The 15549-nt window shown below is 36.8% G+C and overlaps 1 long non-coding RNA gene across 2 annotated transcripts in view; it reads right to left on the reverse strand.

Moving 5' to 3' along the window:
* Positions 1 to 2971: 2971 nt before the first annotated feature.
* The window catches only part of LOC114064582, a 256194-nt gene continuing 243616 nt past the window's right edge, over positions 2972 to 15549 (reverse strand). Inside the window, exons 4-6 of one of the 2 annotated variants that reach the window (XR_003572783.1) lie at positions 12467 to 12502; positions 3272 to 3341; positions 2972 to 3033 (exon numbers count right to left, since the gene is read on the reverse strand). This is a non-coding gene — a long non-coding RNA (uncharacterized LOC114064582). Of the gene's footprint in view, positions 3034 to 3271; positions 3342 to 6844; positions 7822 to 12466; positions 12503 to 15549 lie in introns of those variants that run through there. The other variant, XR_003572784.1, reaches the window with a different exon arrangement.

A 15549-nucleotide genomic window follows, 5' to 3' on the forward strand; every position in this document is an offset into this window, starting at 1 on the left:
GCATTAATTTCAAATTCAAAAGGCTACAGATTTAGCTGGGGAAAAAAAAAAAAAAAAAGGGAGACAGTGATATCATCAATGATCAGTCATCTTTTCCAAATTTTAGGTGAATGCATTACAGAACCATTTTAACATGGTTCAGCCACCACTTGGACACATCCTCAGTAGTTTTATAAGAGACACAAACCTATTTTTTAATTGAATATTTTTTGCCAATTAAAAGGAGAGGAGAAAGTGTTCATATCTTTCCTACCAAAAAAAAAAAAAAAAAAAAAAAGCACAAAGTGTCAGTATCTTTCCACAGTACATCTGCATGCCTTCCTGGGGAATTTTTCATTATAAAACCATATCTCGATTATCGAGTCTCAGCACCATAAAGCACATATGGGATATGTGATAAAAAGGCCTTTTTTTTTTTTTTTTTTTTTTTTTAACAGGAAATACTGGTAAAAGGGACTGGTGGTTGGAGCAGATTTTTTAAGGAAAGCATATTTTGAGAAATTCTACATGCAAGGAAGTCTAAAAAACATGGTGAGAGAAGCAAATGATGACTGATGCATTGATGCCTGAGAGCAGCAGCCCACTGGTGAGTGTTATACAGGCAATACTGGACAGAGGAAAATCATGTGCAGCTGTCTCTAGTTGCCCTGAGAGGTTCTTACCCAGGCAAGATAATATCAAAGATGAGTTTGATGGAGGCTTTGGGCTTTTGTTTTGGTTTGTTTGTCTTTTTCTTATATTAGTGTGATTTTTTCTTATATTAAATTTGATGCTTCACCGTAAGATTTATAGAGACCATAAATCTTATAACCCTCTAGAAGGTCAGAAGAGACCAGCTTTGATGCATGAAGAGTACAAGGCAGGAGGGAGACTGGGAGGAGAGAAGTAATTTGTGGCCTTTCCTTATTTATTGGTAATCCTTATTTCCTTATTTATTGTTTTTGTGAACTCTAGCCAAAGGAAGCATCACAGCTGAAAGTCAGGAGAAAACTGAACATTCATATCTCTCGAAATGGTAAATATTGGGTGTTATAAAGACCATAAAAGCATAAAAAACAGGGATAGAAAGCACTGTCTTATTTCTGTGAAAAGAGGTTTGGGTAGGGGCTGAGAAGATTTTCCTGCAGATATTTCTTTCCAAGTCTGCCTTTCTCAACTTTGCTAACTTGTTTTACACAGCAGCTGCCTGATAATTGCAGATGAAGAGGCAAATCACTGGCTTCCTCCTGAACAACCACTCTTACACCGCTATAAAAATCTCCTGCCCCATATTTTCTATTGGCCAGCACCCATTACCAAGCCCTACAGCATTCCACAAGTTAGTAAAATACCACCTACCTAAGACCAAAATTTGAAAACCTGCTTGAGACCAGCAACCAAACTCGCACACCAGATTCTCAACATCTGCCTTAGCTCTGAATTTTTTTTCCAGATGGATGAATAACTAAAAATGTCTGTTATGTCCCTGGCGCTATGAGACAAGTTCATGATGGAAATTTATTTCCCATTTATGTCACATTACCTGATGGAGTTGCTGAAGAAAGTCAATCACTCACAAGATAAAATGGATGGCAAAAACAATGAGGTTGTCTCTGGCTGCCTTGCTCTAACTATACAGCAGTGCAAGAAAGTACAGCTGACAAAGGTTTTCTTAGCTCTTTCAAGCAACTTCTAATTTATTTATTTTTTTTTAATCTCCTCTAGTCCTTGCCATTCATCAGACTCGCCGTTTTTGCAGAAAAACTTTAAGCAATCAATCTAAAACCTCTGCATTAATTCTAAGAGGTTCAGAGACCAGAGAAGTACCAAGGTTGTGGCACGAGTTCACGCATAGCTCCACCAAATCAATATCCCCTTTAAACCACATCACTCTTTTTCACCTTGCAACTTTTGAAAGAGAAGACATAGGTTGCTGCTTTAACTGAATGTTTTAGTTATATGATTTCTTTTCCCGTTTCTGCATGTGCTGCATTATCCCAAGGGATTCTGTGGGGGTTTTTTTTCCTGTTCCAGCTACTGAACTGTTGTATCCAGAGGCATTCTCCATAACACAGAGGGAAAGCATCAGCACTGCGTCATATCTACCGGAGAAACCTAACAAGAAATACCAATTAAAAGTTTCTGCTACATTCAATTCTTAGTGAAATGAATACTGTCTTTGGAAGTAGGAGGCAGCTGTCAAACACAGCTCTGGACACAATAGCAAGCTCCTCTGAAGAATAGGTCATGAGGGGGAAATCAATAAATAAAGTACCTTCATCATTAATCATTTTCTGAATTTTTAAGTCAGCCAGAACATTTAGAAGTTGTACGTCAAGTTTCTTTTCTTTTCTACTGCTCAGCTTGCAGCCTGTGCTTTGATTGCAGAAGTTTCTGCTGATGCCAGGGCCGGCTGCTGCACCAAGCCAGGAGCTCCTCTGGGGTCAGAGGGGCAATATCTGTTCTGTTATTAGAGAAATTACTCAGAGCAATTTCACAGTTCAGCAAAACAGACTTATTGGTTGTATGCACTGTGTGTGCATGCCTTAACAAGCACTTAAAGGTTTTTTACTTCTGTTCCTTCGTTGAAACATTCATCTTTAACAGCTTCAGAAATGTTGGTAAGCATGGCTTCTTTTCCTACTTAACTTTAACAAGGAATTACTACCTTGCATATAATAAGGTTTCTACGGATATGGACTTCCCATTTCTGCTATAAATTCAGACACAAAAAAGTAAATTTGATGCTTTAGATAAAATCCAAAAAATGTGACAGGTGGCTTTTTAGTAACATGATTAGTTTTATTATTATATTCTGAATATTTGCTGTTAGCAGCGACCACCTCTTCTTGCAGACTCCTTTCCAAATTCAATTGCTTTATCCAACTTATCTCTGTTTATTTCTGCAGGGGCAGGACCGGAGAAAAGCAATGCTATTTCTGCAATATTTTATTTTATTTATTCTCAATGAAAATGAGAAGGTCTTTTTTACAGCTGCACAGCCTGTAATGTCAGATCCAAGCAATCAGCTAAAAAAAAAACAACCCGTAGTCACTTTGCAGGTTTAAAATAAAAAACAAAAAAAGAAAAAAGAAAAAAGAGAAAGAAATCAATTCATGTTGTCACAGCCTATCTAGAGTTATATTGTCCCCAGCCATTGATACAGAATAAAAACATCTGGGGATTCAATTACTCATGACATGAATAATAATATTTCATTTTTGTTAAATAAAACTTTATAGTGGCAGGAACTTCTGTTTACTGCACCATGCAATCCTGGAATGAAAGCTACCAGCAACTCAGTCTCTTTGGCATCCAGGAGCACATCATTGCAGGTGCATCTGCACCCCCAACAGAAAATCCTTATAAAGAAAATAAATTTTGAACACCTAATTAAAAGATGGGCTTCTGAGCTCCAAGCATAGCAGGTTTCTTAAATGTCACAGCCACCTTTTAAAAGTTTGAATTAATAGCCTGGTTCAAAAAGGCACACTTGTCCTTTGAACCAAACTCAGTAGCACCTGCAGCTGTCCAACAGTTTTGATCAACCCAAATCATATCTCTAAATAGAATTGCAGCCATTTAAGTCCTTATTTTAAGCTTCCACTTTATGACTGTCAGTTCATGCTTCAAGAGGATGCTACCACAACTGAGTTGTTATATATTTAATCTTTTTTCTTGATCAAGTAGAGCTGCCTCTAGTCTTAGTGGCAAAGTTGGGATCAAATCAGAGGATATTCATTTCACAGCAATGAGTAAGCAGCAATACTCATGCTAAAATTGCACTGACTTGTGCAATCACTTTGATATCAGCAGGACTGTTCTGCAAAATTAAGCATGTGAACCATTGTGACATGAACATCTAAAAGTTCAGAAGCAAAACATACAGAAAGGGCTGAAAGTTCACTACTTTTAGGGCTTTTTTTTTTTTCCTGTGTCAGGTGAAGCCTAGTCTTGTTTTCCCTCTTTCTTTCTTTATGGGCATTCATTAAGGTTAGATTACAGTAAACAGCCATGATTTGCATCCACTCTCCAGCATCACTTCTTTGCTGAGCCTTAAACGTCCCCTGTGGAAAATGGTGCAAAAGCTCTAAAAATTCCAAGGGTCTGGATGAAAAATGTTTTCCATTATAGCCCAGAGAAGCGCCACCCTGGCACTTTGCTGTTGGAGAAGTGCTGTGTAGGGCACAACTTGTAAAACATACAGGGAGAACATCCATGGAAAGTGGGACAGGTCCTCAGTGGTTCCGGAGTGGCAAAACATCACCTCTAGTAAGAGACTTACAGCACCGCTGTGAGACACTGCTCCAAACGTGGGAGTTTGGGCCTCAGAGTCTTCTGCTGACCACAAGAAAACTTTAGGTGTTGCCTGCTTCCAACTGCAAGACATAGACAGAAAAACTGCCATCATCTCACAGGAGGAATCTCAAGTCAGCACCCCCAAAAATAAAAAACAGGCACCACTTACTGCTTTGCAGGTCTCGTGTATGGCTTTTATGTAATGCTTCTAGTCCCACTGCGATCATTGCCTTTTAAAACTGCGTAGCATTTTTGGACTCCAGTAAAAATGTTTTTAATATAATGTAGATGAAGTATAAAGTGTTAACCTTGAACGCCAGGGAATGCGTTAGGCTTTGTTGTTTTTTTTTTTAAAGCTCTTTCAATAATTTACTGAGAATTGTCTAAGATTTGCTTGTAGTTCATAGCCAATCTTTTGGAAACATTTAAATAGTTGCAATTTTTGTAAATGTTACAATAGCAATGATTTCATAAATAAAAGCAAAGCTCAGGCAGCAGAGAATGTTGAAGAGAGCACTAAACCAGAATCTCTGCTCTTATAGGAGCATCAGTGTGGGTTTCCTGACATTGCTCCATCCATGTATCTTACTACTGCTTTTCTGGGACCAGTGGTAAGGATGATATATAAAAATTCTGTATATGAGTAATTAGTTTCTAACTATTCATAAAACATATCATACTCTATGTTATATCATAGTATAATATATGATACATGCCTTGTCCATGCTGTAGCAAAGGTACTAAGAGAAAGCTTCTCAACCCTGCCACATTAACAAATTTCCCTTGACTTTAGTTGCTGGTTTGCTTCTCCAGCAGATGATGTGCATATACTTTTTGTCCCCTCCCAAATTGCATATGTACATCACAAGTTATTTCCATTTGCATTGACTTTCTAAATAACATTATTCTGGTGGTCTTAAGTGCTAAACCCACACTTTGGCAAAGGATACATGCAAATGAATAGCTTGGAACTATTTCAACTGAGTTAGAAAATAAAGTGAGGAGGGGAAAAGAAGTTTAGTTTTCTAAAAGTTGGTTTCCTTTGCTGTTTCTTATGTTGGAGTGGTGCCTCAAAATCCACCTGCAATGGTTCCTTTCTCTACCTTCATTCAAACTGCTTTTCAAAGGCTCATTTTCTGAGCAAACCCAAGAAATACCATTCCCGTGTCAGTCAAATGTTCTCCACAGGCCAATGTAAATTTAACTTCAACCAGCAAGATATTGCAGTGCTATTAAGTGGAACAGATAATGAACCTAAATAACTGCTCAATCTTATTAGTGTAGCCCTCGTACACCTTCCGTGTTTCTTCAAGCCCTGCTGCTTAGCATTCATACTGCCTGATTTGAGACTAAAATTAGATTATAGGAATGCGTGCTTTTTACAAGAGGTCTTCTATTTGTTTCATGAAGTATTTAGTACTCTTTAGGCACTGTATAAATAAAAATAATCACGATCTTGGAATTCACCTTCAGGAATGGAAATGAAGAGATCTGAGTCCTTTCATTTCTACTGCACATTATCCTCATCGGGCACGTTTAGCAATGCTTTGTAAAATGAGTTAAAACGATGCTTGGAAGTCTGGTTAAGGTGAATAACAGAAAAGAGAGTAAAAAAAAAAAAAAAAAGAAAGGGGGAATATGTCTCTAGTTTCAGAGTTTCACAATAGGGAATAAAAACAAAAGCTCTACCAGACTTTTAAGATAAAGGTCTGCTGTCGGATTCATTAACGTTTGTGAGAGCTGCTAACAAGTGATGGGGGAAAATGGTTGTGGATTCCAAAACCAGGACTCTGAGTAAAATCACTTACACCCATGTTGAGATTCAAAGGCTATGTATAATGAGGAACCATTTCAGGATTGTGAGCCATGATTTCTGAGGACTCTGCTCTGTGAGAAGAGTTGCTGCATTCTGGGTCAGAACCGTATCAATTCCAACAATCATTTCTGTCTGACTTTCCCTCCTCCTTCCCAGGATCTATATTTAGGACTCAAGTACCAAATATTGAAAGTTTTTTTGAGGTTAAGCATGCCAATGTTCCCAAAACTCCAGCAGGCATTAGCTTACATCACTTGGCACTTTAACACTTATAGAAGTCGGGCTGCTCACCTTAAATTAAAGCTCTCATCAGGTGAAATGTCTAGTCTATGCTATTCCCCCAGGCTCCATTTTCAGGCAATGGAGAAAAAAAAAAACAATTCCCAAGGTTATTCACCCTGCCCTGAGATGTGGTACCTATTTCTCTTCATTTCTCCCCTGGTTCTTTCCTCAGAGGACTTTTGTGATAGCTAAATTTAGGCAATGTGAATCCTGCCATTGGTATCTTAGTAATTTCTGAATGCAAGTCATCAGTAAGCACATATGGATAATCACCTCTATGCTCCTTAGGCTCCTCTTTAGATTTTAAAAATATCTCTTTAGAAAGGGATCAGATTGCACATAACTGTGTTTGAAGATTAACATTAGCTGTAAAAAACATATTTCAAAATGTCTGTAATACAAAAAAAAAAAAAAAAAGAAATACCAACAGCTACTAGAAAGAATCACTCCATGTCACATTATAAGGATATTGAAGCTTTACTCCAGAAAAATAAAAGATCAGAATAGCAAGGAGACACCCTGTGTATTATTTCCTCAAAAAAACCCCAGATTGGCTTACAATAAATCAAACTTGTTACCATCCCAAATAATTATTGTAATTTATATTACACTGCCTCAGAAAGACCAAACACCATCAGGGCATTCCTCTACAGCAGATATAATGGGTAATAGGCAGTCCTGTTTGCAGTGCAGGAAAGCAGCTCAAAGGTTAGATGAAAGAAAATAGTATTTAGAAATCAGCATCTGAGGCATAGTAAAAGGTCAAACATCAGGTTTTGTTACTTTTTTTTATTTTAAAGGAGTGATTAGTTAAATTCAAGTCTCATTTCAAAATAATGACTTTCTTTAGAAAATAGCAGGCATCCAAATTATGGAAAATCTGCTCTTTAAGACAGTTGACTAGAGAACATTTAAATATCGAGGGCTGGAATCTTTTTCTTTTCTTTTTAATGATGTGGTTTAGGAAAAGATAGAAGATGATATCATTTCCAAAGACTAGCTCTGGATAACTGCATATAGTTTGACATTCAAGATATTTTAATGTTATCAGCTAGCACTGCCTGCCATCCGGGATGAGTAATGTTTTCTTGACCAATTATTTATGTGCCTCTAAACAAGAGTGAGTTTTGAGAAGGAATTTATTTGAAGGTGGAAAGCAAAACTTCTGTGTTTGAAGAGAGGGCCACAAACGGGCTATGCCAAATCCCTGCTTTATTTAAGGGAGAATAAAGCTTCAGTAAATATTATATGAAGGTATGGACAATTCTGTCATAGTTTGGCAGAGACACTCATAAAGTGTAGGCAGATGGGTGTTCAAGCCTGACAGGACTGGCAAAGCAGCACAGGTGACATGAGAGGACATCCACATTATAGGAAACATGAGGGATGAAAAGTATGACCTGGTGCTCTCAGGGGGAGGGAAATTGCTTGGCAGAAGACCTCACCTGGGAGGAAACCAAAAGAGCAAACACAGAAGTTAACCCCAGCTCCCACCACCCATGCAAACCCAGTGAAGATAGCAATTGACATGTCAAGTTTGTCTTTAGTCCATGCCCCTATTACTGTCAGGAAAAATTCCTTTTCGTTTTATAGTAATTAAAATGCTCATAGATGTTTTATTAACTCACTCTACAGAGCCACATAGATTTTATAATTCATCCAAGCACTTACAAGTAGTTACTTGTGTTAGGCTGTCAAGACAGAAATGATTCAAAACCTTGTGTACTGAGCTTCTTGGAAGACATATCATTCCCTAACACAATGGTATTAGAAAGACTGCTGACAGTTAGTGATCAAGAGATTTCATTTTGCTTGTCATATGGTGGGTTGTCAATTCTTCTTTTCCCTTCAGATAAAAGCTTAGTTGCATTAGATTTCAATAACGGTGAAGTTGCAGGTTAACGCTTTTCAAAAGTACCAAAGTGACTTCAGTACTTAAATTCTATTTTCAAAATGCTGCAGACACCCAAGAACAGAACTCTCTACAGTAAATGGAACTCAGACATTACTAAAGAAAGTTATGGAATGGTGGAGAATAAAACCCCTTCTCTAGAGAGCTATAGTTTGTACCCTACTCCAGACCAGAGGTTTAAAATATATAAAGTTTGTAGATTACTGAAATTCTAGGACAAGGCAAAGATTTATATTTTCATTTTTAACATGTTTGATTTCACATTGATATATCCTTTGCAGATTTCCTCATGCACTTCTAAAAAAAATTCTGAAAGAAAATTTTAGGACGGTCCTCACCTCAAAATATAAGTTTACCTGAGTTATGCTTAAGATTTAAGCAGGAGCTGCAGAGATATTTTTTACAAATTTGTCCATGAAAAATATATATGCAAATTATTTGCCTTTTTTTCCCCCCAGCAGCTTAGAGGAGGAAGTGACCGTTTAAACTTTGCTCCCCCCTGGAGTGAAATGTAAAATTGAGCCAGTACATAAAAGTGGAAAAGTAGCCCAGATTTTTCTTCTGTTAGTACTAACCTAGTATTAAGCAAATAAATAATCCATGTGGTTAGTCTATATTTAAAATATTTGTTCTTCTTTAAATATAAAGTAACTTTCACAGAAACAAACAGAAGTGGCTAGAGACTGAAATCATCCCTTTGATATTGAAGCCGAGTATTTTCTCCTTTAAGCTCCAAACATCATCTCCCTCATGCCCACAGGGCTTTCCCACTGTGCTCCAGCACTCCAGCGTTCTCATTCACTGCTCCCCTCACTGCTGAGCTCACATGATGGTCTGTGAAAGGCTGGTTACAATCTTATGTTCCACAAGATTTTAGGAGCTTATCTTCATTCATTAATTGTTCTGTATCATGTTTAAATGGTGAATTTCTGAAGTTAAAACTGGATTTCTTCTAATGCTTTTAGTCTGCTCTGTTATTGCAGGTACCATCTAGGAGACGTTGAGAGCAAACATGGTTTGAAATAGAACTGCAATAGCAGCTATGGAACATCTAAAAGGGAAAAAAAAATAGGCCAGACCTTTATTAAATTTTAAAAGTATGCCTTCGCTACACTCTTGTAAAGATCCAAATAGGGTATTCAAATCTCCGGAGATCACCAGTATAATTTCTTTATCATGTTCCATTTAAAATTTAATTATGTAGTCTACAACAAGAAGTATCTGAGTACTCTAAATAGGTCATGCTATGAACAACTTAATATTATTATAAAGTTTTCCTTGTGAAGATCTGTTCTTTGATGTACTGTTGCTCACAGAAAGCCTTTCTTCGAAAAAACAATATACATTCATAGCTATAATAATGTCATTTAATGTAAAAATTGTAAAGCTTCTTTATCACATTTTAAGTTTGAATTTTCAATTCTTTCTCTAGCCTGAGCTTCCCCAAATCATCAGAAATAACTGGTAAATTAGAACTGACACAATATAATTGTGCTGAATATTTTCATATCTTTCTACAGGCAAAGTTAATCTATTAGCTTTCCTTCTAAATGATGTCCACCAACTCACATTTTTCTACTTTTGTCTATCCATGTTACACATATTTCAGTGGAGAAGTAGTGTAATTTCTTCTTCCTCTTAAATATAATCAGTAGAGAACCATCAGCAGCATTTAATGGAAAATTACTATATTAAAAAGTCACCATTGGCCAAGTCACTTTGTTATTTTTTTTTTTTTTTTTTTTTTTTTTTTTTTTTTTTTTTTTTTTTTTTTTTTTTTTTTTTTTTTTAATGCACACATGTGACCTTTCTTGGTTACTATAGAAGATGAGAAAACATTCACAATATTCTCTTCTGTAACTTCTGACTAATTACAGGGCTTTAAAGGAGCAAATCCCTAACTCCTCTTCTTTAATTAATTGATGAAAAATTCAGAAAGAGTTTTTGAGACTTTTTTTTTTTAAATTTTTCTAATGACAACAACAACAAAAAAAATTCATGCCTAAACTTTCCTGACAGCCAGACAAAATATTCCAAGTACAGACACATCTGTTCACACTTACATCATTTGCAGTTGAAAACCCCCTTTCACCAGTTTTACAAATGCTTGAAAAGGATTTGATCAATCCTGGCTACAAATACATCCATGAGTCATTACTGCTTCAAGAAAAGGCATCTTGTTTATCTGTGGATTTCTAGAGTTACAGGGGGATTGCTCTGCCCCACTGCACAAAATACAACAAGCGCAGTGATGATGGAAAAGTGGTTATTAATTTCATCAAAGGTGCAACACCCAAAATGTTTATGCTATAAAGTATTTTCAGGGCGAAGGTGGAAGAAGATGTTGTGTTGGTGGAGAAATTAGACTATTTCACTGTTATAAATTTATAATAGCAAAATGATTCTCTTGAAGTTTGAAAGAACAAAAAATATCAGATTAGTACATCACAACACAAGATTAAAAACCCCAAAGAACTGCTTGTTTAGAGAGACGCAGGAACAGGTGAATCCTGGAGGCTGGAGGACAAGCCAACCTGCACCCAGCTGGAAACATTTGTTTTAAATCCTGACAAGATCATTTGGTTTAATATTTATAACACAATTACAGTCCCTTGTGCACATTGCTGGTATAATCTGATTTTTACTTGTGACATCTTGCTACAGTTGAAATTAAAGCCTTGTGGTAATAATTCAAAAAGCACATTTAGACAATCATTAATGGCAAGTACAAAACAGGATGTTTATTCAAGCACTTATGTATCTCATTTTAACTTTAATTTGAAGTGGAATTCATTTCTGCAGTATAAGAACTTCATGTTTCCAGTATATTAGTCCTATAATACCTAACCAATTGGGGCATGCAGTCAAACTGGAAGTATTTTAGCACTAGAACCTGCTACAGCTAAGCATTGATATTGACATTCCTAATCAAGGACATGGCTACTCTGTTGAATCCCTTTTTTTTTTTTTTTTTTTTTTTTGCTAAGTATGAAGAATTGTAATTATTTTGCAAGGAAGATAGATAAAATCTTTTGTGTCAGGTAGGCCTGATCACTGGTCAGCACTTCGAGCACTTGGCAAAATTTCACCAGCAGATTTTCTTGCACAACTGGATATCAAGTCACAACCATAAAAACAAATTTACCTATTAAATAAACTAGTCACATAAATCACACAAGTTTGTACCAACAGTACAAATTGTTTACAGAGTGGGAAAAACATCACATACGATGAAAATATACAATTTTACAGCTTATTGATATAAACAAGTCAGCTAATATATACCACATGCACCCTAAAGAAGGCTACATATTTTTTCACTGCCTTAGAAGCAGAAATAACTTTTATGTATTACCATGTTGAAAGAAAACTGACTTTCTTGTTGAAATATTCCTTTTACGTTATATATTGTATGAACTACAACACTGCTTTTAATCAGAGGGTAACAAAATCCCCCAAAACCAGGACCCCACTAAAACCCCCTGCACCTCAGAGAGCAAAACTGGTGACAGAAGATACAAGTGGGCTGAGAAAACCATTTTTTTAAACTCACAGGCATCTCTCCTAAGTGACAGGTTACCATATCAGATTTTTGTGTTTCCCTTCTCTCCACCCTTCTGTATGATTACAGCATTTTATTGCATCCTTTGACAATATGTAGGAAGGTCTCTCTTCAAAAACCTCTCTCACAGCCTGGGAGTCTTGTCTAGGTATATTATTTTATGAAGAGCTTTCTCAGCACAGAAGAATTTGGTCTAAGCTGCTTTCCTGCTTTCCAAATGAAAATGCCTCTAAGATCACAGTGTTTCTTCCTCCTACCTCCAAGTTTCCCTCCCCTCATCCCTCAGGTGAAATGTAAAGCAAAAGCCAAACCACCTGCAATGGGTATAATTGCACAGCTGGAAGGAAGCCACAGCTGGGATTTTTCTCATCAGGAGCACGACTGTGCTGAGCCTCAAAGCAACTTCAGCACGTCGCTTTAACTGTGTGGGTTTGGCTGTGCCAGTATTTCAGTGTCTGTGGCATGCAGCGAGTGCTCTTCTCTCTGCACCCCCAGTTCTCAGTATCCCAGCAGTTTTCCTTAGGAAAAGGATCATATTCTGGCTCAAAAGGTCGTGCTTCTTTCAGCACCTCCCAGACACTGACACAGAGACGCAGTTTAGAGCAACGTTGCTTACCTTGGTAATGTTCCAGATAACTCTGTGGCAGTCTCTCTGAAAGACACAAAGTGGGAAAAGATTAGCTTGTGTTTTAAATAGCTATAAAGTTTTAAAGAAGCCTGTATATTGGTTGTATTTTATAGGAGTGCAGACACACGTACACAGCTTCGTACGCAAAAGCCTCGCTTGCAGATGCGATGTGCCCATGATCATACAGAAAAGAATGCGAAAAAAAAAAGATGACAGAGCGTGATCTAAGGATTTCATCAGAATAAAGTTCTCCATGGTACAATTACTCATTTTTTTTAGGCATAAAATTATCACTATTTCAAATGCCAGCACTGCATGATCTTACGTAGCCAAAACGCAGCACTTGGGCCAATTTTCCAGTGGAAAATGTTCCCTTTTCTTCAAGTGCTGCAGCAAAAGCAAGACATTAGACAGTTCTACAATCATGTTATGCACTGAAAAAAAATACCACGTTAACATTCAGTCTTCTTATGGTGGGTTTAAACCACAGTTATTTTCAAATATGTGACTTCATCCAGTTTACTTGTCTGAAACTCTTTTGTGGGTTTGCAATTTGTTTGAGGGAAGCTGCATGTGAGATAGTGAAAGCAGGCTAATGTAGTGGTATGTCACATTAAAGCACAATTATCTACATTATGATTACCTAAGTACATAGTTCTTAAAATACATCCCAGATCTACCACCACTGTATATCCTTGTTCCCCTCCCCAGCACATTTGCTTAGACCTTCTCCAAGCATGAGGAAAACAGCTGGATAGCTCCTTTCTTCCTTTCTCTCCCATTTACAAGAGCTTAAAAAAAAAAAACCAAAAAAAAACAGCAAGGAGGCATAAGGGAGTTGTCCTAGACTGGACCAGAGGTCCATCTCATTTCACACTGTTCTCATTCAGCTGTGAATTCTCTGCCCTTTGGTTAAGTTTCCTGCATGAAAGGTAACAGGTTAGTTCATACCCTGTTTGTTTCAGCTGAGATGCAAATTGCAAAATTTCACATCTGTAGCTTGGAGCTTGTGGTATGGGACAATTCTTAACATAATATTCTTTTCTTTTTTTACAGCTGAGGAACAGAAAATCCTTCCATCCACATTTACATAAGGGGGAGGGAATCCTTTCCATAAAGGGTTGCGGTAATAAAATTAAGACAGGTCTCAAAATCTTCCTTGCCATAACAATTTCCCAAACTATGGATCTAATGATCTCTTAGTATGGAACCAAGCCTAAACATTTTTGTTGCAAGGGTATAAACCTTATACATACAGTTTGAACCCCCAAACCTAATATATTTATGAATCCAAAGGTAAAAAACCCTAATAAATATATTTTTGAAAGCTCTTCTAGAGTTTCACCATGTTCTGAAATCACTTTTTTTGATGGGGCAACTGCAGAGTTATTTTCTTAAATGCCACAATAACTCAGAGCTCCTCTTTAGGAGATCTTTCTAGATCCCCTGTGCTTTTTGGCACTATATGAACTATATGAGCATCTACAAGGGTCTAATTTTTTTAATTTTTTTTTTTTTTTTTTTTTTTTTTTTTTTTTTTTTTTTTTTTTTTTTTTTTTTTTTTTTTTTTTTTTTTTTTTTTTTTTTAAATTCAGCATTCCACAGTGACACCCAGGCCTTTTCCTTGATAGTTACACTGGCAATTGTAGACTCCATGACAGTGTCAGAGAAGATGAAACGGGCTCTATAAACACTCATGGCTTTGCATTTTCCACTGGGTCTCTACCTCCAAACTGTGCAGTTTGCCGGTCACAGAAGGTGGCCTGAAACCTCCCAGTGTTTTGCTTCAAAAGGCACAGATCAGAACTGTGTTCAGTGGTTGCAAGGAAGAATTAGCAAGAAATAAAAAGATGGCTCATGGCCTTTTCTTGCACGCACCATTCAGCAGCAGACCAGCAGATATTTAAGCCATCTCAGAAGAGCCAGTTCCCACCCCAGCTTAGGCAGATGGGTACATATTTAGTAGGTGTCTGTGATGAACAAAGTCCATGGTATAAATGACATCAAAGGTGAGAGCCAGGAGCAAGAGGAAGTGAATGTAAAGAGATAAGAAAATTAAATTAGAGTGGAGCAATACAGACTTGGTTTCTATGGGGTTATGTGATATAGCTGTACATTTTAGATATTTTATTTTCATTAAACTCCTGCACATTGGTATCATAGAGCCTTATTTTCCAAGCCCTACTCATGGCTTACACAGTTCAAAGAATTAATATAATATTTTTTTGTAACCTATCAAAGAACTGAATCACTAAATGGTTCCAACAGTCAGGATTTTTTTTCCCTTCCACCACTAATCCCAGACATCATCTCTTTTCACTGAAATGCTTTTTTTTTTTTTGAGGGAAAGAACCTGGATTAAAAAGTCAGGCTGGGCATTTCTTTGTTTCTTTTTCTAAAGGGTCTTGATAGCCTTTAGCTACCTGTTACTGTTCTAATAGCAGAATAGCCCAAACCCTATTGCTTTAGGGTATGGGAGCACATTTTATAAAATAGCAGTTGCTCATCCAGCTTAAAGAGACAACCAGGCAAATCACCGGTGGGTACTGCAGGAAACATTAAGGAGCAGGATCAGGTAGGTTTAAAAGAGGATGTTAAACTGGAATCACACTGTCAGCTTCTGAGCAGAGCAGTGAGTGATTGGTGTGTCTAAATTTCTAAAGATTTTAATTTTTGTTAAATAACCCTCTCTACAAGAGATATTAGAGTTGTGAAAACAGCTATTAAATAGTCAATATAGTGGTAAAAAAATCTGAATGTGATCAGAATGTTAAACAAAGACACTGCAGGTCTTTAGCATATACATTTTTAATGTAATTAATTATGTTGCCAGTTTCACATTTGGTCAGATCAAATTCCAATTTTAAGCAAAAATATGTAAGGTAATGATTTTTGAAATATAGATCCAACTCAAACAAAACTCAAACTTAGAAGTAAAAGAGGAGAAGTCTGATTACTTCCCAACTATCCCAAAGATTTCACTGCTTCTCATCAACTCAGGAAAAACACCATAAAAATAAATTAAACCTCCCCTCAGATGATGAAGCTAAAAATATTTTCTTAGAAAACAA

This window comes from Empidonax traillii, unplaced genomic scaffold (genome assembly GCF_003031625.1).
Source record: "Empidonax traillii isolate 1590-97213 ecotype Southwest subspecies unplaced genomic scaffold, ASM303162v1 scaffold559:size414428, whole genome shotgun sequence".
Classification (NCBI taxonomy): domain Eukaryota; kingdom Metazoa; phylum Chordata; class Aves; order Passeriformes; family Tyrannidae; genus Empidonax; species Empidonax traillii.